This window comes from Xiphophorus maculatus, chromosome 18 (assembly GCF_002775205.1).
Source record: "Xiphophorus maculatus strain JP 163 A chromosome 18, X_maculatus-5.0-male, whole genome shotgun sequence".
NCBI classification, from domain to species: Eukaryota; Metazoa; Chordata; class Actinopteri; order Cyprinodontiformes; family Poeciliidae; genus Xiphophorus; species Xiphophorus maculatus.
In genome coordinates this window covers 29,282,674-29,303,267 of record NC_036460.1, presented here as the reverse complement: position 1 = coordinate 29,303,267, position 20,594 = coordinate 29,282,674, and the positions used below count along the sequence as shown (strand labels likewise).

The following is a 20,594-nucleotide window of genomic DNA, read 5'->3' as shown; positions in this document are numbered from 1 at the left end:
TCTAAATCCCTGCAGAGTGCAGACCACACCGGGTTCGGTCTCTGGACAAAGAAACAGATACAAAGGTAACAAATCACTCAGGAAAAAGCAATTCCCATTAAACCTTTTTTTTTTTTTTTTTTTTTTTTTTTGCTTTGTCTTTGTTACAGTTGCAAACACTGTGTTTTATTAGGATTTTATGCCAGACCAACAGACAATGGAGGCACAATGACAAAAAATAAAAATAAAAACCTTGACTGACTGGTGAAAATCTCCAAGCTGCTTTGCAGACTCACTTTTTTTGTCCGTTCCTTTTGCAAAATACATAAAGCTCAGTCACAATTTCAAGTTTTGCCAGAGATTTTAATTTAGATCTGAACTTTGACTAGGCCATTCCTACACTAACTAGGAAACACTAAACTGTTACATTCTAGCTCTGGTTGAATGTTTTGAGCCGTTGTCTTGTTAGAAAGGGACTCTCTGCTCCAGTTTCAAGTGTTTTGCAGCTTCTAACAGGCGTTCTTAAAGAAATCTCTTGTATTTACTTCCTACAATCTGCCTATCAACTGTGACCTGCTAAAGAAAAGCACCCCGTAGCATAAATGCTGCACCAGCATGGTTTCTCCAGTCTAATGTAGAGTTTAATTTGAGGGAGTCTGGTTAAAATGAGCTGAGTATCCATGCATACAGACATCTTCAGGTTGTTATTCATAAAAGTTTTTTAACCTACACATCTTTTTCACATTCATGCTCTACTTTGTGTTGCTCTGTCACATTTAGTAGATCTCCAAGTCCAGTACAAAGGCGTAAAGCACGTTCAACATTTTTATGTACTCAGCCAATATATTCACAAAGAGCAAATCTCCAATAAGGCTGCAGAAGCCAAGAGCGTCCTCTACATGAGTGAAAAAGAACATTTATTTCTGCAAAATAAACCTCATTAAGGCTTAAACTTTGACTATTTAAATGTGAATTTTAAATCGCAAACTCAGATGGAGTTAATAATACATCAAGATAATGCATAATGTACTCCCCACCACTCTTCATCGGTTTGCTTTAGAGCTTTCGCTCCTTTCATTTACTGCAAATCACATCCATCTTTATCAGTGTCATATACACACTGGCAAATGCAAATATTAAATAACATTTCAAGGTGTTTGAATTAAAACTAAAGTATTAGCAGAAAAGAGGAATACCACTCCTACTTTAATAAAAAGTTTAACTTGCAGAAGGCTGGGAAAAAAAAGGGAAAGCATAACAACACACACAAAGCACAGACGGAAGCATATCTTTCAACTCGGAGCACGTTTTTATTTCCCATTTGCATTACATTACAGTCCTACACACTCCATTCTCACTCGCTTCCTCATGTACCTGATTTTCCTGAAAGCTTTTACAGCCTTGGATCTGCAAAGTGGCTCCTCAGCTCAATACCACCAGATGAACGGTTGCGTTTCCTCCGGCCCGTAGCTGAGAGTGGTAAAATTGAAGCAATTATCAGCAAAGTCCACTTTTAGACCCATCAACCTCGGAGGGTATGTGGAAGTGCAGCTCTGATTGCTAAATGAAAGCATTTTAAATGTGTGATGCAGCATTTCGTGGAGTAAAGTGCACAAACGAAACGCATGGGATGGTTTGTATTTTTGCACTCACATTAGCTGTAATAAACAGATACATGCAAATATATCCAGGAAGAGACCAAAACAGACACAAACATAAATTCGGTCTTGGTTTGGTCATGTCCAATTTTTTAGAGCTGCCAGACTCACATTCAATCACATTTACACAATGTTATCATATACATACTAGTGTGGGTCAGTTTCAATCAGTTACTTAATTACATAGATTTAATGTGTTAAAAATGTTAACGCAATAATAATTATTATTATTATTATTTTTTTTTACATACAAAAATTTTGAACCGGAACCTTTATTGCGTGTTTCTGGTACATCCGCAAATCTGACGCACAAGCTATATCTGCAAATAAATCAATGGACAACAAAATTTGGCCCATTAGGGGTTAAATTTTGCTACAAAAAACGTTTTGCAGGGACACTGGAAAACACTGTGGTTGTGTTCAAGTTGTGCTAAAATGAGTTAGCTTATCAGCGTAGCTGTTCAAGCCTAAATTAGCATCCACTGTCCATGTTTCTAAAACGTTCCTGAAACATTACTGTATAGCAGCACCATCCACTAGTATGATGGCTGCATAACTTAAACAGATTGGAAACGAACAATACTGTTGGTTTTTGAATTGAAAATGTTTATTTTGTTATTGTATAGTTTTCAATTTAAATGTGATTATTTAACTAAGATTAAAATGAAATGTTTTTGTCACAGCTGGGCTCTAATGTATATTTACTAATATAGGAGCAATCAAGGTCTTTGAGATTTTGACAATATGGTTTTCAGTTAAATGAATTCATTTTGACTAGTTAATTGTAAACCCAATTAATTCGGCTTAAACTTTTAAGTGAGTCCCACCACTGATAAATACAATCATTCATTTGAAATAATAAGACATTTCTTCACAAAGGAAGAATAAATGAAGAGAAAATAGAAAGACTTGATGGATAGATGATAGAACTTTTCAACGACTAGGAAAGACAAAAGACTAGAAATATAAATGTTTGTCTATTCAGTATTCTTTCCATAGTTAGCCAGATTTAGAAAATACTCAAATCAAATTCCAAACCCCGATTTACCGTTGCAATCCAATCAATGCCACATTTTAAAAGCGACGTGCCGTAGCCTTGAACTCTGAGCGTGACCGTGCCCCTATCCTTAAAGTTACACTTTTCATGCTACGTCAGAGTCCCTGAGATTCAGTTGCACACTGTATAATTCCGAAGTTGTGCAAACAATGAAGTCTCTGTCCTGCTCTTCCCACTGCGACCTTCAACACAGCAACAGTTGCGAGAGAAATGACATCCAACCAAGCGGAAACAAGCTTCCCCCCCCCCCCCCCCCCTCCGAGGAGTTTAAGCACAAAACAACTTCCAAGAACTTAAGAGGAGATGAAAGGAAACCTGCTGCAAAGTGCTCAGAGCGTTTCCTCAGTTTTCAAGATGGTACAGTAACGCAGCACTTTAATACTTACTGACGAAGACCTGGCTGCATTTATGGGAACGCCTCAAGGTGTGGTGGCTTTGGTGAAGTTGACTGCGAAGCCGCTTACACCACTGAGACCTCAGTAAGTCGGTGAGGCCGGGATGCCTGCGGAAACCTTTATGGTGTTTAGGAACTCCAAGCATGACGAGCACCGCAAACACCACCACCAGAAAACACACGACCTGCATGGCGGTGTGTGTTCACTGCACAGACTCAGAGCGGTGAAACAAAAAAAAATGTTTGTCTTTTTTTCCAGTTCAGCAACTCTTAGCAGAAGAAGCAAAGAAGCACAGAGGAGATCCCACCGTTCTCCATCGTCCTAGGTCCTTTTCAGATATTCTTTTAAAAAACACAAAGAAAATTGAGAACTTTTAAACCAGACCTTTTCAAAAATAATCAAATCAAACTGCAAATGTTGCTAGTAGTTCTTCCCACTGCTGTTGAGATCTGCTAAGTATATAAACCCCTTCACCATCCTTCTGAATCCACTGGGATGCTAATGGGTTTGTGTGTGTGTGTGTGTGTGTGTGCGTGTGCGTGTGCGTGCGTGTGGGTGGGGGGGGGACCATACACACACCGAGGACGCTGAACTTCACCATTCTGCTGCTCAATGGAGCGACTGTCTCTCATCTTCCCGGCCCATTTATCTGTGATAAGTCTCTTTAATATTCAGAGAGTTTGGGGATGTCCCGTCTTTTCCTATGATGTTTCTGTGTATGTAGCGAGCGTGGGGTTCCTGTAGAAAACACGCTGGGCTTCTTTTCAGACATACTGGCGGTCTCACAATACCTCCTCCTCCCAAGCCCCCCATGATCCCCCTGGTCTCGAGGTGATGGGGTGACAGCCAGGCAGGGGTAAGGCAAAGCGGGCCCACATTCCCCTTTTTCCCTTGTGCTAAGTCTATTTCATGGCTTTCATTTCCATTCCACTGAGCAGGATGGCAGGAAACAAAACATTTCCCCTGAAAAAGATGCTGCGTGCTCAGAAGAAAAACACAACAAGCCCTTTTCCCAGTGGACAGAAACACATTTTATAACCTTGGAAAAGTGTTGCAGTTTGAGATTTAACCATTTTTCTCTCAGGAATGTACAAGATGGGAACTGATTTATTTATTTTGTGGTCTTTTTTTGTTGATTTTTCCACTCGAGTCACCTTGGAAAGAGAGCAGATTGTTGGAGCTCCATTTAGAGGCTTTAAACTCAGCACATGTTTTACCCTCCAACTCGTTTAAATTTTACTACGACCAACTTACCATTTGAAAATATTGCCAGTTTGTTACAAGTTGTTTACACAAGCTAAGAGTTACTGCAATTAAATAAATACACAAATAAACTGCAAAATGGTACGCAAATATACATCTGGTTAAAACGATCTATGTTCTTGACTCGGTTGATTTGAATGCTAAGGGCTTAAAATGTCCCTGACATGATAAAACTGCTTACATGATTTAAAAAGATGAACTACTGTGCTTATATTCTGTGTACACAAAACCTTTTAATAATAAATATTTTTCACAAACTACTATAAATGAAGAGTGTGGCCGTTTTTGTCTGTAGTAATATAGTCAAACACCGGCGCCATCTTGTGATGTAATGAGGGTAAGTCAAAATGTAAACAACTAAGGCCGAGTACACAGAAGTGGAGGACGTTGAGAGCGATTTCAGTGAGGATTTAAACAATTTATCTGTGGTTTTGAAGGAAGAAGCCAGATGGAGTGGTGAAGAACAGGGAGCTGGTTCTAATGAAACCTTTTTTGAGCCATGTAGTTCAGGAAGCAATGAAGACTCCAACGTCTGATGGTGAAGGGTCGGAGCTGGACATCACTGAATCACTAAATGGCAACAAACAGATCTATGAATATAATAGTTATCCATCTTTAATTCTGATTTCATTGGAATAATCCAGTTACTTTATAGTAATGGGTTAATGTTCTATGTGTGGCATTCAGTAACCAACTTTTCTATTTCTCCTATTTCCAAGTCTTGAGTTAGATTTTTCTACTTCTTATAACTGTATGGTATTTCTGTCAGTGACGTGCGGTCAGGGGAGGCAGGTGAGGCAGTGCCTCACCAGCCATCATGGAAAGAAAGAAAATATATAATCATAAAGTAATTTAAATTGTTATATTCATCCGGTGGTTTGTACTAAAAAATATTTATTTTTCATGTAGCTTCACCAATTTCGATTTTTATTTGTTCAAAATCGCTGAATTTTCTTATTTTCCCATTCAAATGCTTGGAAGCGATGCCGGTGAGGCAGCAGCGAGCTCTGCCTCACCTTGGATTGCGCAACCCCTGGCTCTGCGCTGGCTGCTAAGCGGAGAGAGCATGTTGCTGTACGGCGTCAATAAAATGGTTTAAACAAATTTAATATGTGAACTTATTTCCAATAATTTAGCTTATGTATATAATGTACAGTGCTTTTTGTCACCAACTGTGTTTGTGTAACGTGTTTCGTGTAATGAGCGATTATAAACGGCAGAGAACAGGTTCGAGGTGAGGCAGGCAGTTCTCTTGCCTCATGGCAGGGGGCGCTCAAGATCCCAGACGTTCGTCTTGTTCACTCCTCAACTGCCGAGTAAGTGACAGCGAGCTAGGCTAAACGATTCGGGAAGCAAGTCAAGTGCAGCGATAGATTATAATAGAGATAGTGATTTTTTTCCTCTCGCTCATCCCGACTTTTGACATGGATGACTACATTACAACACTAAAAAAGTTTTCTCAAGTGGACTTTCAATCGAAGCAGGTAAGACAGTAATAACATTTATTTTGTTTTGTATTTTAAGGAAATGTGTGTTTTGTGAGCTACAGTTTGTATGTGTAAGGATGCAGAAGTGAAACATAACCTGTAAACTGCTGTCAATCTATGCATCTATTTGCAAATCTGATTCTGATGACGTCAGTGCCTCACCAGCTATGAACCTCACCGCACGTCACTGATTTCTGTTATAATATTGTATTGTATAGGGATTATCGTCAATGCCGCGCTGCATCAGCACCCAGTTTACTGCTGCCTGCAGAAAGTAAAAAAAAGCATATATTATTCAAACTACTTAAACCATTTACAACTATTCACAATACTATATTCACACTGTGTCTTTCTAAAGAAAAATGTTAGATATTTCATGGAGAAAAAGCCACAACTCCACTGAAGGTACATGCTCAACATCTGTTGTCATGACTCAATCTTGTAAGCATCAAACAAATAACTATATCGCTGATGAATAAGGTTAATAAATAACTGCCATGAATATGACATCAAAAACTTAAGCACTGACTGTCAGAAAAAGGGAGTAAATCCGATAAACAACTGTCAAGCTAAAGCCCGTCACATTTGGACCCTGACACAACTCAGCGAGCACTAAGTGGAGTCCAGTCATATTTTTAGAGCATCTATGACAGAAACCTCAGTAGCTGTCGAACAACCTGACAGTTCCTGTCCGCGGTGGACAATTAGCCTGCCTCTTCAGCTATACATGAGAGCCCCGAAAACAGCATCAGTCAGAGCCCACAATCCACAGAGTACATACAATTCAAACTCAGAACAAACAAAGACTCAGGCGAAAAAGCTTTTTTAAAAAAAGTAAACTTTTATATAAATAATCTTGTCGCAAGCTTCACTGGATATTTAATGGCTATTTTTTTTTAAAAGTGCATTATTTGTAAAAAATTTAATTGACATTCTTATGTAGTATAGACATTTGTTAATATTTTCAGTCATTTAAAAAATATTCCATTGACACTGCCTTGTTGAAGTTCAACAATGTATATCTCCAATATACAGCATACTGTAGATCTTCATCAGATTCAGACTCTGTACTGAACTTTAAATGCCATCTAAAACAGTCTGAAACTGTTTAACTTAGTCGTAGGAGAGTCTTTTACATGGTGGATTCAAAATTTGCTTGACAGTTTCAAAGTGTTGAGCCGGTATCCCTAGCAACTGTCTTAATATTATTGTTTTCCTAGTTATCTGACAGAACTTCATCTATCCAAAACAGCTACCTTTCCTTATAGGGGGAGTATCATGCAACATTTACTGCTGTGACTCATTAATGCATGTTAGAGAAGTCCTTGAATCTCCCGTGGCAGCCATTCAGGGGTGCCTGAACACTCGTTCATACAATGTGCCGCCCACTTCACAAAGCTCTGCCTTAGAGCTTCAGTCTCCAGCCGAGTTCCCCCGTTCATCCCCCACTGTGCTCCTCCAGACTAGTGGCAGCAGCAATTAGCAAACACGTGGTGAAACTGCATGTCTGCTGAGCTCAACATATGAACTACAATGCTCTTAATAACGGCTGTAAACAGCATCATTGGATGGCATAAAGAAGCATTGTTATGATGACGTGCTGAAGGGGGAGTGTCACAAAGAGTAGGAGGTTCTTAAAGAGACAGAGGTCAATTTGAAGGTTGATCAAAGTTACATTTCTTTAGCTTTTTTTATATATACCACATTTTCATAACAACTGAAGGTAACATGGTTACTTGATTGTGCTATGAAACGGTACTATACTTCCAAAAAATACATAATATCCACACTTTAAAATCACATAGGGTCCCACAAGATTCAGTTCCAAGTCCATTATTTTTTTATTTTTTTATTTTTGTACTGACTAGTTTCAATTCACTTCCTTTAACATGCAAATGATATTTAGGTGAACATGCCTAAGATGAATTGTCCAAGCTTCACCCAGATTAATCATTATTTCTCCAGCATTCATTTCTACCTAAATTCCAACAAAACTAAGAGAATAATGATGGTCCAATCTAAAATAGTACAATATTATAGAAAGTGTGTTTAACAACTGTGCTTAAACAATAGTAGCAATTTGCCACTATTGCTGAATTAGAGAAAGTATAACTACAGTCTTCCCTCAGTACACTGTGATAATAAGGGGTTAAACAGTGACAGTAACAACAGCTCACCCAAATTCATAAGAAAGGGTTCTTATACATTTTTAAGAAGCAGCTCAAGGTGCTGTGGTGGCACAGTGGGTAAGCACAACACACATATGGAGGCTTTAGTCCTTGACTCAGACATCACAGGTTCAAGTCCTGGCCTGAAGATCTTTGCTGCATGTCTTCCCCCTCTGTCATTACCTGCTTTCCTGTCTAACCACTCTCAAGTAAAGCCCACTAGAGCCAATAAAACCTTTAAAAAAAAAGCAGCAGCTCAAAACTATTTCATTAGACTTGAATTTTTTATTTTTTATTTTACTCTTGTTTTCTATTGTTCTTTGTGACCTTGTTTCTGTTAAAAACCACTTTATAAAGTTAACATGCCTACTTGAACACCCCAAGTAAGTATTCATAAAAACGGGGCTGGCGCTATTAAGCAGAGCAGAGCCAGGGGGGCCCAATATACGGCAAAATGCAAAACAATAAGCTGCAAAACATAAACACGAGTGTGAGAGTCTGTTTCCCCACAATAACCTTTTCTGCTTAGCTTTCATGATTAACAATAAAGTTAAAGACAGTTCAACAAACTCTTCAGGGAACGCCCAGCTGCATCGCGCGGCAGCAGTAAAAATGGAGCGTTTCGGGACGAGGAAGTGAGAGAGGGGGAGGGGAAGGAGTAGAAAGAATAAAGAAAGCCGGGGCGCTTCGCAGGATGCCTGAAGTTTAGAGCGATAAACAGACTGTTGCTGTTCCGCCTGCTTGCGCATGCTGAATCCCCTCTCTCCCTGTGTCTTTTAATGGGCCTCACATTAGCATCTGTTTAGCGTCAGGCTCGACATGGCCTGTGGAGGCTGATTAAAATAACCATCCTATCACGTAACATCCTGGCAGGAACATCAAACTGCAGTCAGATGTTGGAATCCTTGCAGCAGCAGACATTCAGGAGGTTAGCATCAGTGTTCTGCACTCTGGCAGGCAATAGAAGGTTTATTAGTTGCTTCTGTTTGAACAGTCCTGAAGGGAGGTTATGCGCCATATGGAAAGATACAAAATATACACTTTTTCTGCAGAAAGCCACAAGAATTTGCTATTTCTGCAGAAACCTGCAGGCATTCAGGATGAAGACTAAAGTGCTTCTTCATTAGAAACTGTATTTACATGCTGACAGCCAATCATCAGTTTTTGGTCAGTCATTAAGCAACACACAAGCTGAACAATGCAACTAGAGAGAATAAAAAAAACTTTTAAGTTTAAATCAAACTAGTTGAACAACAAAGTTCTGAACAGTGAAATGTCACTGTGGAAAATTATGGAACTTTCTTGGCGTGTTTGTATTCAAACCAGATGCTGTGGTTGTTTTAATCAACAAGACACTGCGCATAATCAGACTCCCAACAAACTATGGAGCAGAAAAAAAGTCTCTGAGGCTGTGATTCTCCTTTAGGAAATAGATTTTGCAAATTATTATTGCTGAAAGAAATATAACATGTAAGGAATATTTTATAAAATAAAGACTTGCCATTTGCATAGTTTTTGGTAACTTAGCCAACAAAAGAAAACTTGGATATATATTTTGGAAATAATATTGGTAGTAAGGATAATAATTTCTATTATTATTATTATTATTATTAGTTGGATTGTTTGGAAAGTTCTAAGTATTCACTTATTTTTATGTGTATCTGCCATTGAACTTGATTTTCCCCACTTATGAACAATAAACAATATTTCTAGTCTCCGTGTTCAAATTATAATTTTAAAGATATACTAAGATTACTAGCGTATTAACTGACAATATTTAGAGAAAGCCAAAAATAACTAGCGTTTGTCTTGTTTCTCCTTTCTTAACAGCACAATTTTTGTATCTCTTAAAGGGCCGGTATTTATGTATTTTCCGGGCACATAGTGCCATTTTATAACACAAGGTACCTTCAATTGTTAAAAAAAATGCTGTATATATCAAAAATAACTTAAAAGACATTTGACTTGGCAATTTGACATCTTGAAATTGGACTTCTGCCTCTTTAAGAAGCTCCTGCTCATTCGGCATGTCATCAGAACAATGCTCACAATTATTCGGGCCATTTTCAACCGTTGTATGAGTGTAAACTCAGCAGACCCACAGATCCACCAGAATTAAACCATTTTTTTCTACTAGTAACTGTAGATATTTTGTTTATTGAATCAGAAATCCATGTAAAGTGTGAATTAGTATCCCATACAAACAAAATAATAACCTGAAGTTCAATCTGGACCATGGCTCAGTTAATAGAGTTGGGGTCTTGCAACTGGAAAGTTGTTGTGTTTGATTCCAGCTGCTAATGGGCAAAGGCACTTACCATTACCATGGAAACTAACTGAACACTTAGAATAGTTCTGTTATGAACATTTCAATAAACTACAAAGCAATATAATATCAAAACTGCAGTCGAGTGGCACTTCAAAGCCAACATTAGTGCCTAATTTCTTTGAAGATCCTGAGCAGAAGAAAAGTAAAGTAGAGCCTCCACTCCCCTCTTTTAAGCACAGAAACTTAGACAAACAGACCTAACTCTGGCTCAGGCAGAACTTTACACAAAACATGTCTGTGCATGAATCATATTATCAGCAATAAAACAAGCAATGGTTTCACAGATCATCGAGCCATCCGTTTTGGCTGACAGTTATTACAGTCATTTGAACAGGGAGGGTTTGTTAGTGAGCTTACAGGGGATTTTTATGTGTTTGCTCATAAAGATAACTAAACGATCTGAAGGCTAAGGCATCTGTGCAAGGGAGCAGATGTAAATCACCAGTTAGAAGAAACACAAGTGAGAAAATATGTAGAGTTTAGAAGACTTCGCAGGTATAAGGAAAAATAACCTCTTGGTGTGATAAAGATTTTATTTTATTTTTTTACAGTGGTTTGATTTTTATTAAATGAGACCTTATGTACACAATTAGTTTAATTCCATCATCATATTTATTTGTCTGTTCCTAACAAAACTGATGTCAATTCTCCTTAAAAATGCTATGTAAGCAATGTCTGAGCTGGTTTCAAAGGCCAAAGTGGACAGATGTACATAAAGTTAGGAGATTTCTGGTCTGGACATTTTTTAAGAACAGCAGCAGCAGCAGAATGCAGGTGAACAGTAAAGATCTATGTAACGGAGCAAAAATCAACCAAAAGCTGATGAATGTTCTCTAAATTAGATCATCTACCTGCACAGTTTTATGTTTTTTTCCCATATTTGAAAGATTAGCTCACATTTATTGGTGCTCAAAATGTAAATGTCTCAATCAGGTTTTAACAACAACAAAATTCCAAAGCAACACATGCAATTACTAAATACTGGTCATCTTTATAATCACAATATGATTCGAACCATATAACAGAAAGATATTTTTGCTTTAGAGTTCCACTCTGACTAAACTAATATCTATTGACATATAGACACCTCATGATGAGACTGAACATTCCCAGTTCAGTCTCATCACATTTCACTTTGTCAATATGCCATTTAGCCATTTGTAAACTTACAAATAATAAAATTTGCTTACATTTCTTTTTTCCCTTTTAAGCGAAAAGCAAATATATAAAAAGATAAAATGGTTTTATGAGGGGAAAAACAGTTGAGAATAGTAGATTATTTAGAAAAATTAGTAGATCAAGCAAAACTAAAACTTAAGACACAGTCCCGCATACTTTTATTATTCGGTGTAGTGAGGCTAATGATACATAAAATCCCTTATTATAGGTAGTTAAATGGAAATATGAAATAAATTTGAATAAATAGTTCCTCCGTTGTTAAACAGCAAACTTTAAAACTCATTTACATAGAAAAACACGAGTTCTTTCAATATGAAGCTGAGTGTGTTTGACAGGGCAAGAAAAGCTGATTATTAGCACTTAGCCAAACTGTATCCGCTACTCCTGCCTATTACCATGAGGACACTGGAGATGTGAAACTGAATATTCTAATTGAATTCTCGGCACACAGTCATTGTAATTTGAAGCGTCTCAAGTCGGACCCTCTGCTCCAGTGGCTCTTCACCACGTCGCTCCAGTTGCCGACCTGACAAGAATGGCCAGCAGAGCCGCTCCTTTGAGTATGGCTATAGTAAAGCAGGGCAGATTAGGGAGATGACAAGAAATTGGAAAGTGGAAAAAAATCCTCCACTGACCTCTGCAAAGCTAAAGCTGGAAGGAAGCATTATGTAGGCCATGGTTACATCTAATTGTATCTCCAGTGAATCTCTCCTCAAGGCAAATCTGGGGCTCTTTCTCTGTTGTTGCTGTGGGATTTGAACCCTGTAGCTACACGGAGATGATGTGTAAGATCACATCTGGCTAAAAGTGCAGGAATCTTTTTACTTCCTCAATCATTATTTTCTTTTTCTTCTTTCTCAACTCAAAGACCAAGCAGATGAAATGTGTAACATAAAGGGCTGGCGCTCCGTCTTTGGGGCGACGTAAATAAGAGTGACGCTGTCAAGGAAATTGGTTTTCAGCAGGGAGAGACTCAAGGCCACACGTAAGGGCCTAGCGATGATAGCAGCAAATAATGGGAGAACAGAGCTCTCAATCTCGTTCATGATAAACCTGTCAGCGCTAAAAAGACAATTGCCTCATCGCCAGACTTCAAAACAGGAAAGCCCGATAATGCAAAGAGAATATTTTACGAAATATGTAACACCACTGCTGCATTTCTAGTCTGTTCATACCTGAATGACTATGATCTGTGATCACTTATGGTGACATCAAATTGAAGAAAAACAACAGAAGAACTCATGGCAATGTTTAATAGGCAAAGTAAGAACATTTCCACACTTGAGGGATTGGTGAAGGGACCAATCAGCTGGGTAGCCATAAGAAAACTAATCATTGAGGCAGAGGTCGCGCTAGACATTTTTGTTCTCCATCATTTTGACCGACAGCATTTTTAAAATTCGGTCATGTACTAATTTTTCCCGTCAAAATATTATCATATTAACACAGGCTATTTAGCCGCATTTTTATGTGATTTAGTTAATATTCACCTAGTTGAACTGTGAATCCAGGTCCCAACACACATAAAGCAGACAAATGCACCTAAATATTTCTCCTTAGTGACACAAACCACTGAGTGTGGTTCCAATAACTTATAATAAATTAAATTAAACGACTCCACTTAAGTTACAAGCACTTCACCTGCTGCAGTCTGAACACACAGAGCCTCACAAATTCCTCCTTGCTGCATCTATAGAGAAATCTGCGCTGGTTCATCAGTCAGTTGGATCTGTCGGATCCAAACCGATCACTTGAACTCTGCGAGCTTTTTACCCTGTGCGGTCCTGGCGTGCGCTTTTACGAGGATTAAATTTTTTTGCGTGGTTTTGTTTCCCGAAACAGACAGATGTTACATCTGCCGCGCTCCTCCTGAGCGCCGCTCTCCTTCAGAGTGCAGAAGGGTCATGTTTTCCAGCTCCATTTGTTAAAACCGCAGAGTGAGTTAAGTTTAATTCTTCGCAGCGGTGGAGCCGCGTCCGCATTGGTTGTGCGTTGCACTGCGCATGTTACGGTCTAATTAATTTCTGCACCGTCATTTATTTTCTCAAGATAAACTGCCGGCTCCTCCGTTTAGAATATAAATGGATTAACACAATATCTCTTTAGTTTTCTCTGGTCTCTGGAGACTTGAATTAAATGTGCCACTTCTACCAAAGGTTTGGTCCTCTGAACTAGACGCGCTCCAAAGCGTCCGGTCTATAACTCTTCAACAAGCTGTCAGCTCCCGGTCAGAAAGACGCATTTAGCTCAGTGTCCATGAAATAATACTCCTAAAATATTATTTATTAATTGATTTTAGTTGCCTCTGCGATTAACTCTTTGCGTAAACTCTATAATTCACACCAGTCAAGGGTGTGAATTAGAATCTGTCAAATGACCGACGGGCTTCAAATTTTCCCATCGTTTAAAAAAATAACCGGTCAAATAAGGGAAATATTCCGTTAAAGCGACCTCTGCATTGAGGCTAACTGGGGAAAAGGGGTAACATTTTCAAAAGGAGCATGAAGACTGGACTCTAAAGTGACATCAGAAGGTCATGTGGTCCAGACTTACCCTCTTCCAGAGAGATGGAAGCATCAGGGTAAGAAAAGAGGCAGATGAAGTGATATACACACGATACCTAGTGTTTGCCATAACACAGTTGGTAAAGTCAAAGCTTTGCAACATTATGAGGTCAGCTCTCTACCTGAAGACCAGGTTATTCCATCAATGGATTGTTTCTTCCCTGAGGACATGGGGATATTCCGAGATGACAATGTCAACCTTCATCAGCCTGAAAATAGTGAACGAATGGTTCAGAGTGTGAGACGTCGTTTTCACACATGCAGAGTCCAGACCTTAATGCCTATGAGAATCTTTGGGACTCTCCCATCATCAATGTCAGATCTTGATGAAAAATTAATGCAAAACTGGACAGAAATAAATCTTGTGACATTTGCTGTGGCATCAAAACAATGCTACAGCGAATGTGTGCTAGAGTCAAAATTGAAGGCTGTCAAACCAAATATTAGTGTTTGAGGTCCATATTAAATATTTTGACAGGATCAGTTTTATCGCCTGACAGAGAGACACAGTAAGCTATAACATGGTGATGTTTTCCTGAATATGCTGCAGTTGGAACGATGACAAAGACACAAAATGTGAGCTGCTTTTTAGACCACAGCGGCAACATGACTGCACAGGATTCCACAGAGGGGAGAATTGGGCTGTTTAGCCTGCAGGCATCAAAGCAGAATGAGGTCAGAGATCTGTAATGGATACAAACAAAGTTAGCCCTGGAAATGTGCCAGGGAAATATTATGGCGAGGATGTGAACAGAAGAGGTTTGTTCACAGGTGTCAGGATTAAACTGCAAACGCGCAAAACTAGAAGAAAACTGGGCGGAGGTTTGCCTTCTCGGGAGGACAACGCCCCCGAACACAAACTTCCACACACACTTTCTTTTCAATCAGAAGGTGTTGGAACCATTTTGCAGATAAACTGATAAAAACTTCAAGATAAAGAGCTGAGTGAAGTGAAGTTAGCCCCCTCACCTTCAAATCAAAACCAAAATGGTGTTTTGGTTTTGATTTGAAAACCAAAAAAAAACAAAAAAACAAAACCAAAATTTTGTTTTTTTGTTTTTGTTTGTGCCGCTATTCTTTTAAAGATATAAATAAATGTTTTCAGACACCATCAAAGGTTTGGGCTGGTTAGTGCAGCAAACATTTTTGTTCATGCCCCTATTGTTTTAAACGTTTCCAGAGGTCATCAAAGGTCAACCAGCCCCCCCACACATTTACAAAATTAAACAAATTTGGTGTCAATAAGCTGTACCAGACATTTTTTAGCTGCACAAACCATTATAAACCTATGACAGTTAATTTATATCAATTTTATATGGCTATGTTAATATAGGGGGAGGAAGGATTTTGTAAATTTTATAAACTCGTTGACCTTTGATGACCTCTGGAAGCATTTATTATCTTTAAAATGATAGCAACACAGGTGAACTTTTCTGCTGCACAAACCAGCACAAATATTGCACAGTTGATTGACACCATATCCCATATGATTTTGAAAATGTGCACTGGCTGGTTGACCTTTGATGACCTCTGGACACATTATGTTTAAAATGACAGCGGCACAAACAGGGAAATTAATTTATATCAATTTAGTTTGATTTTGTTAATGTGAGGTGGCAGCAGGTTGTTCTCTGGTCCTCTGGAATTTTTTTTTTTAATCTTGAAAATGATAGCGGCACAAAGGGAAATTTTTGCTGCGCAAACCAACACAAACGTTTAACACCAATTTCATTTAATTTGAAGAAGGAGGGTGGGCCAACTTCACCCAGATCTGCTAAAGGCAGATCATAAAACACTTTCACCTAGAACTATGGCAAAAGGTGGCCAGAAAAAATGTGAAAAAGTGACATAAAACCTTTCTAAAGGGTCTTCAGTTCAGAAGTGGTATTACCAATGTTCTCTCTTTTATTCCTACCCAAAAAAAAAACAAACCAAAAAATAACACATGACTCTGAGTGATGTCTTTGACACTTCCCAGTTTCTTACAATAAATCTTGATTTTCTTCCACTCCTTCTTTGCACATCCCTCCTTCTGATCCGGCTTTTAGCAGTCTGGACCCCGTCTATTCTGGAGCCAATCCGAGATGACAGTGCGGCAACCTTCGCTTCCCTCTCTTCCTCCCTATATCCTTATCTCCACAGCCTGACAAATAGAGCCGCTTCTCTGAAGTTGCCGTGCCTTTGTGATGTGTCACATGCGCGATGGTAGCTGTCAGAGGAGAGGGAGGATACGGGCGCTGATGTGCTCTCTGAAGTAATACTCGGCCTTTCATGTCGAGGCAGAAGAACCAAAGGGCTGGTCTCCCCACCGCCCCCCGTGTGCCTTCCCGCCTGCCTGCCAAGAGACAGCCAGCAAAGTTTAAGTGTAAAAATGTGAGCAGGGCTTGCTAATCCACCGCGCTTCACATGGGTCACTCTCATTTATTATGAATGGGAAGTTCTGCGCAGAGCTCTTTGATATTGGGAAACAATTATGAGCTGGCTCGGAGTCGGTGTGAAGGGGGACCAATAAAAACCCTTTTAATGTAGTGCAAACTTTAGGTCAGCGTGATAACATTCGCTGTGGGCTGTATTAGTCCCAAATGAGTGGTATTAAACAATTACAAGTTTCCACCCCCCCAAAACTTAGCCGCATGTTTTTAGTTTTAGAATGAATAGGGATGCACCGATCCACTTTTTCCACTTCTGATACAGACGAAAGAGGTTTTGTAATCGCTGAGAGCGACCCCAAACAGAAAAACTAAATTGACTTAAAACGTTTCGCAATTTCTTTCTTATTTTTTTTAACGCAGACCTAGATATGCTGAATTCCGCACCAGAAGAGCACATTTAAACACACCAACATCTTCACAAGCTTGGACAAAACATGCACTGCAAAAACAACTTTAGCTCAGCAAGTTCAACAAGGAGTAGAAACTGAAGCTGACCAAAACAACAGGCTGAAAACTGCAACTTCTCTTCTTTCAAATGATTCAGAAACTGCAATTATTAACTTCAAATATAATGTCAAATAAATAATAAAGCACAGTGTCGCTTTATTATATCGCTTTACTATAATAATAAATATAATAATAGATATTAATATTGGATCTCTGATAAAAATAATGCCAGATTAGCAAGACCACAACAAAAAGTCGTGCAGGAGAGAAGAATCATTTTATAGATGTAAAACCTTTAACCATGAAGGACACAAACCAAATAACATGGAGGAGCTCTAAATGATTTAACTGTCAGCTGTCAGGATTATCAGCGCATTCCAACAAGCGAGTCGTCCTCCAACAAATGGAGCCTCTGGCAGCAGAGCACATCGGCCTATCAGACGCATGTATTAAGGCGCATTCGTCTCATTTCCAATTCACTGACCGGACCGGGTCGATTGCCTTCATTTTCTTGCACAGATGGGATTAAATGGCCAGATTAAAGATGAACTCTTAGACAAATTTATGATTCTTAAAATGAACATGAGGGCATTAAGTCAGAAATGATGTTTTGATCCTAAAAACCTCATTCAAGGTTGTTTTTTTTAACAAAAGGACTGAAGCTGTGAGTGGAAAAACAGGAACACTTCAAAAGCCAGAAATTATATCTGAGTGTTATTAAAAAATGTGTCATATGACTTAGAGAAGCTGGATCTGTTGTTGGTTAATGATAGAGATATGAGAAATTAGGCTAATGACGCAAATGCAGAAGCACACCACTTATATCTACAGTTGCAGAAAATAAAGAATATATGTGGCTCAGGCAACAAAAAAAAACCCACCAGGTTTTGCTCAGTCATATTTGAATTTATCTGTAGTTTTCATTTTTAAGGGTTTAAATTAAATTAGGCTTTCTATTGGCAGCTCGAATTGCTGGATCTTGTGAAATTACAGTAATAGGAGATCTTTTATTTGTTTTGTTTTTTTTACTTTTGATGCTGTCAAGCAATTATACAAAAAGCTGGCGCTTGTACGTGCTCTGAGTTCATTTAGATTTAGATTGCCTCTTTCTGTTGGAGGCAGTGCGAGGTCCCGTAAATCACCTTGGGGTGTGGGCTTCCTCATTGTGGTAAAACACCTTCCCCTTTCATTGTGATGGAAAGAGGCCAGAAACTCTCAATGAAAACACATGCTGTCCACAGCCGTCTGCAGACTCAGGTCCTTTGTGCTCACGTTAATGTATGCCAGTGATTCTTTAGGGTGAGAACCTGTTTCCAACATCCCGACTCACCCTCGTTGTCTCCAGAGACACATCTGCAGAAGTGCTAAGCCTTTCTAGAAATTAGCACTTTCAAAAATGAGAACTTCACAGACCTAAGCCAGATGCAGAATTTTTTTCACACATTCCATATTAACTAGTCCCTGCTGTCACTAATGCAAAAAAAAAAAAAAACCGGGAGATGTCTGAGGGGTGTGAAACTCATTTTCATTTTGTGCCATATCAAAAGTCTGAATGTTCTTAAAGGGGCGGTTGTGCCAGAATGTATTGCTAAAACCCAATAAATATATCAATAAATAGCTGTTTGTTTCAGCATTGAGAAAATGTGTCTTCAAATGAAATATTATTGCACATCTTTTCACACTGGTCAGTCCATCCAGGATTTTGTGATTGTTTTTGTGGGTTTTAAAATCAAAACAACCGATTTCGTGGTGCTAATTTATAAATATTTGTAAGGAATTTTTACTATATTTGTGCTACTGTATGATGTTAAACGTGACATTTTATTAATCGCCGTATTGGTCACAGACTGTAACTTGACATCAAGTATGGCTGCGGCAAAACTTAATGTTTTTGGCCAATTTTAAGAAACATTTCCAGTAAATTTAGAAAAATAAATGTCAATGTCAATTTTATTTATAAAACACTTTAAAAATGAGCGGATCTGTTGATTTTGTGTAAATTTAAATATTTTTGAAAAACTGGAGGGACTTATTGATGTAATTTGGAGTCTAGAGGGCCACATAGAAAGCTGATTTTGGCCCCTGACCTTGAATTTGGCACATGTTTTCTAGACCTTTTAAGACTATAATGAAACACAAAAGTGCCTTGCAAAAAAAAAACTATACTAACTATAATCATACTTTTTGTCACATTACAATCACAAACTTCAATATATTTCGAATAATTTCATACGATAGACCAACACAAAGTAATACAGAATTATACAGAGGAAGGAAGATACATGGTTGTCAATGCTTTATGAATGAAAGTCTGAAAACTGTTGCCAGCTCTTGTATTCAAAAGCCTGGAACAAGACTTTGTTCTACTACTTTTCATTGCAATTACAGCTGAAAGTCTTTTGAAGTCTCTCTCTCTCTCTCTCTCTCTCTCTCTCTCGCCGTCTCAAGTCTTCTAAAGCCTCTAACAAGTTTTTATCCAGGATTGTTTCATCTGAGCAGAACATCTTCTTCAGCGTGTTGGCCCTGTCTGCTATAGGGGGTTGTGGCAAAATGCAAACAGCATGTCTTAGCACTTCCTTTCAACTAACACTTTCATATAAGTCACACAGATTTGTGTGGTGAGGCACTTCTAACTGTCCAGTTGACAGATTCTTCGATTTGAGCTCCAGCTCCTTCAGAGTTCCCATGAGCTTATTTCTGATCAATACTCTCCTAACCTGGCTTGTCTGGGTGGACTTCAGGTTGTGCATTCAGTTTCCATTTTGAGATTATAGATTAAATATTAGCTACTGTGGTCAAAGCTTGAGCTCTTATTTTGTAATCTAACAGAGCTTCAAATGTCTCCCCGGCTTTGACCTGTGTGTTGTGTTCCTTGGTCTTCATGGGGCTGTTTGTTCGCTCATGTTCTGTATCAAACACTTCAGGCCTTCACACAACAGCTGGACTTTAATCACTGTTTGTTACCTAGTGAAGGTGGTTGTTTTCAATGGGTACAATTAAAGGGAAATGAGGGACTCAAGATTATATATGCCACACTAAGTGACGGATATCATTTTCCTTTACTTTTTAATTATGTACTACTTTGTGTTTGCCTATCAAAAAAAAATCGATGTGGTTGTAATATGATTAAATGTGGAAATGTGCAAAGCATCAGGATATGGTCACAATGTGTGCCAGTGATTCATTTGGGTAAAATTGTTTTCAGCTTAACTGTTCACAACAGAGCTTTGGTGTCTATTAGATAAAAACATCTACTGAACCACTAAACCTTTCACAAAATGGATTCACTAGAACAAAAACGTGTAAGAAGCAGCAACAGACTCAAATGAACTTATCATAAAATGTGTTGTTCCAATTTACCATTCATTTTAACATAACATAAGAAATGGTCACCTTTTAAAGCTTCAATATCTACACTGCAACACATAGCATAACATAAAAAACTACTAAAACTTGTTTATCATATTTAAAAGCATGTAAGAGAAGTTGTCAGTGGTGAGCACACTTCTGCTAATCTGTTAAAAGTGGAGCTAATTGGTTTTTCAGCTAACTTTGGAAATGTTTAGCACACTTAGCTTTCTCTAAGTCAACTTTTCAGGATACATTTCCTTCTGGCTAAAGAAATCTGTAATCTTA

At 38.5% G+C, this 20,594-nt stretch overlaps 1 protein-coding gene across 3 annotated transcripts in view; it reads right to left on the bottom strand.

The window, feature by feature from the left end:
* robo1 (roundabout guidance receptor 1) overlaps positions 1-20,594 on the bottom strand; it is a 320,732-nt gene that overhangs the window by 192,438 nt on the left and 107,700 nt on the right. The gene's annotated exons all lie outside the window — the stretch shown is intronic.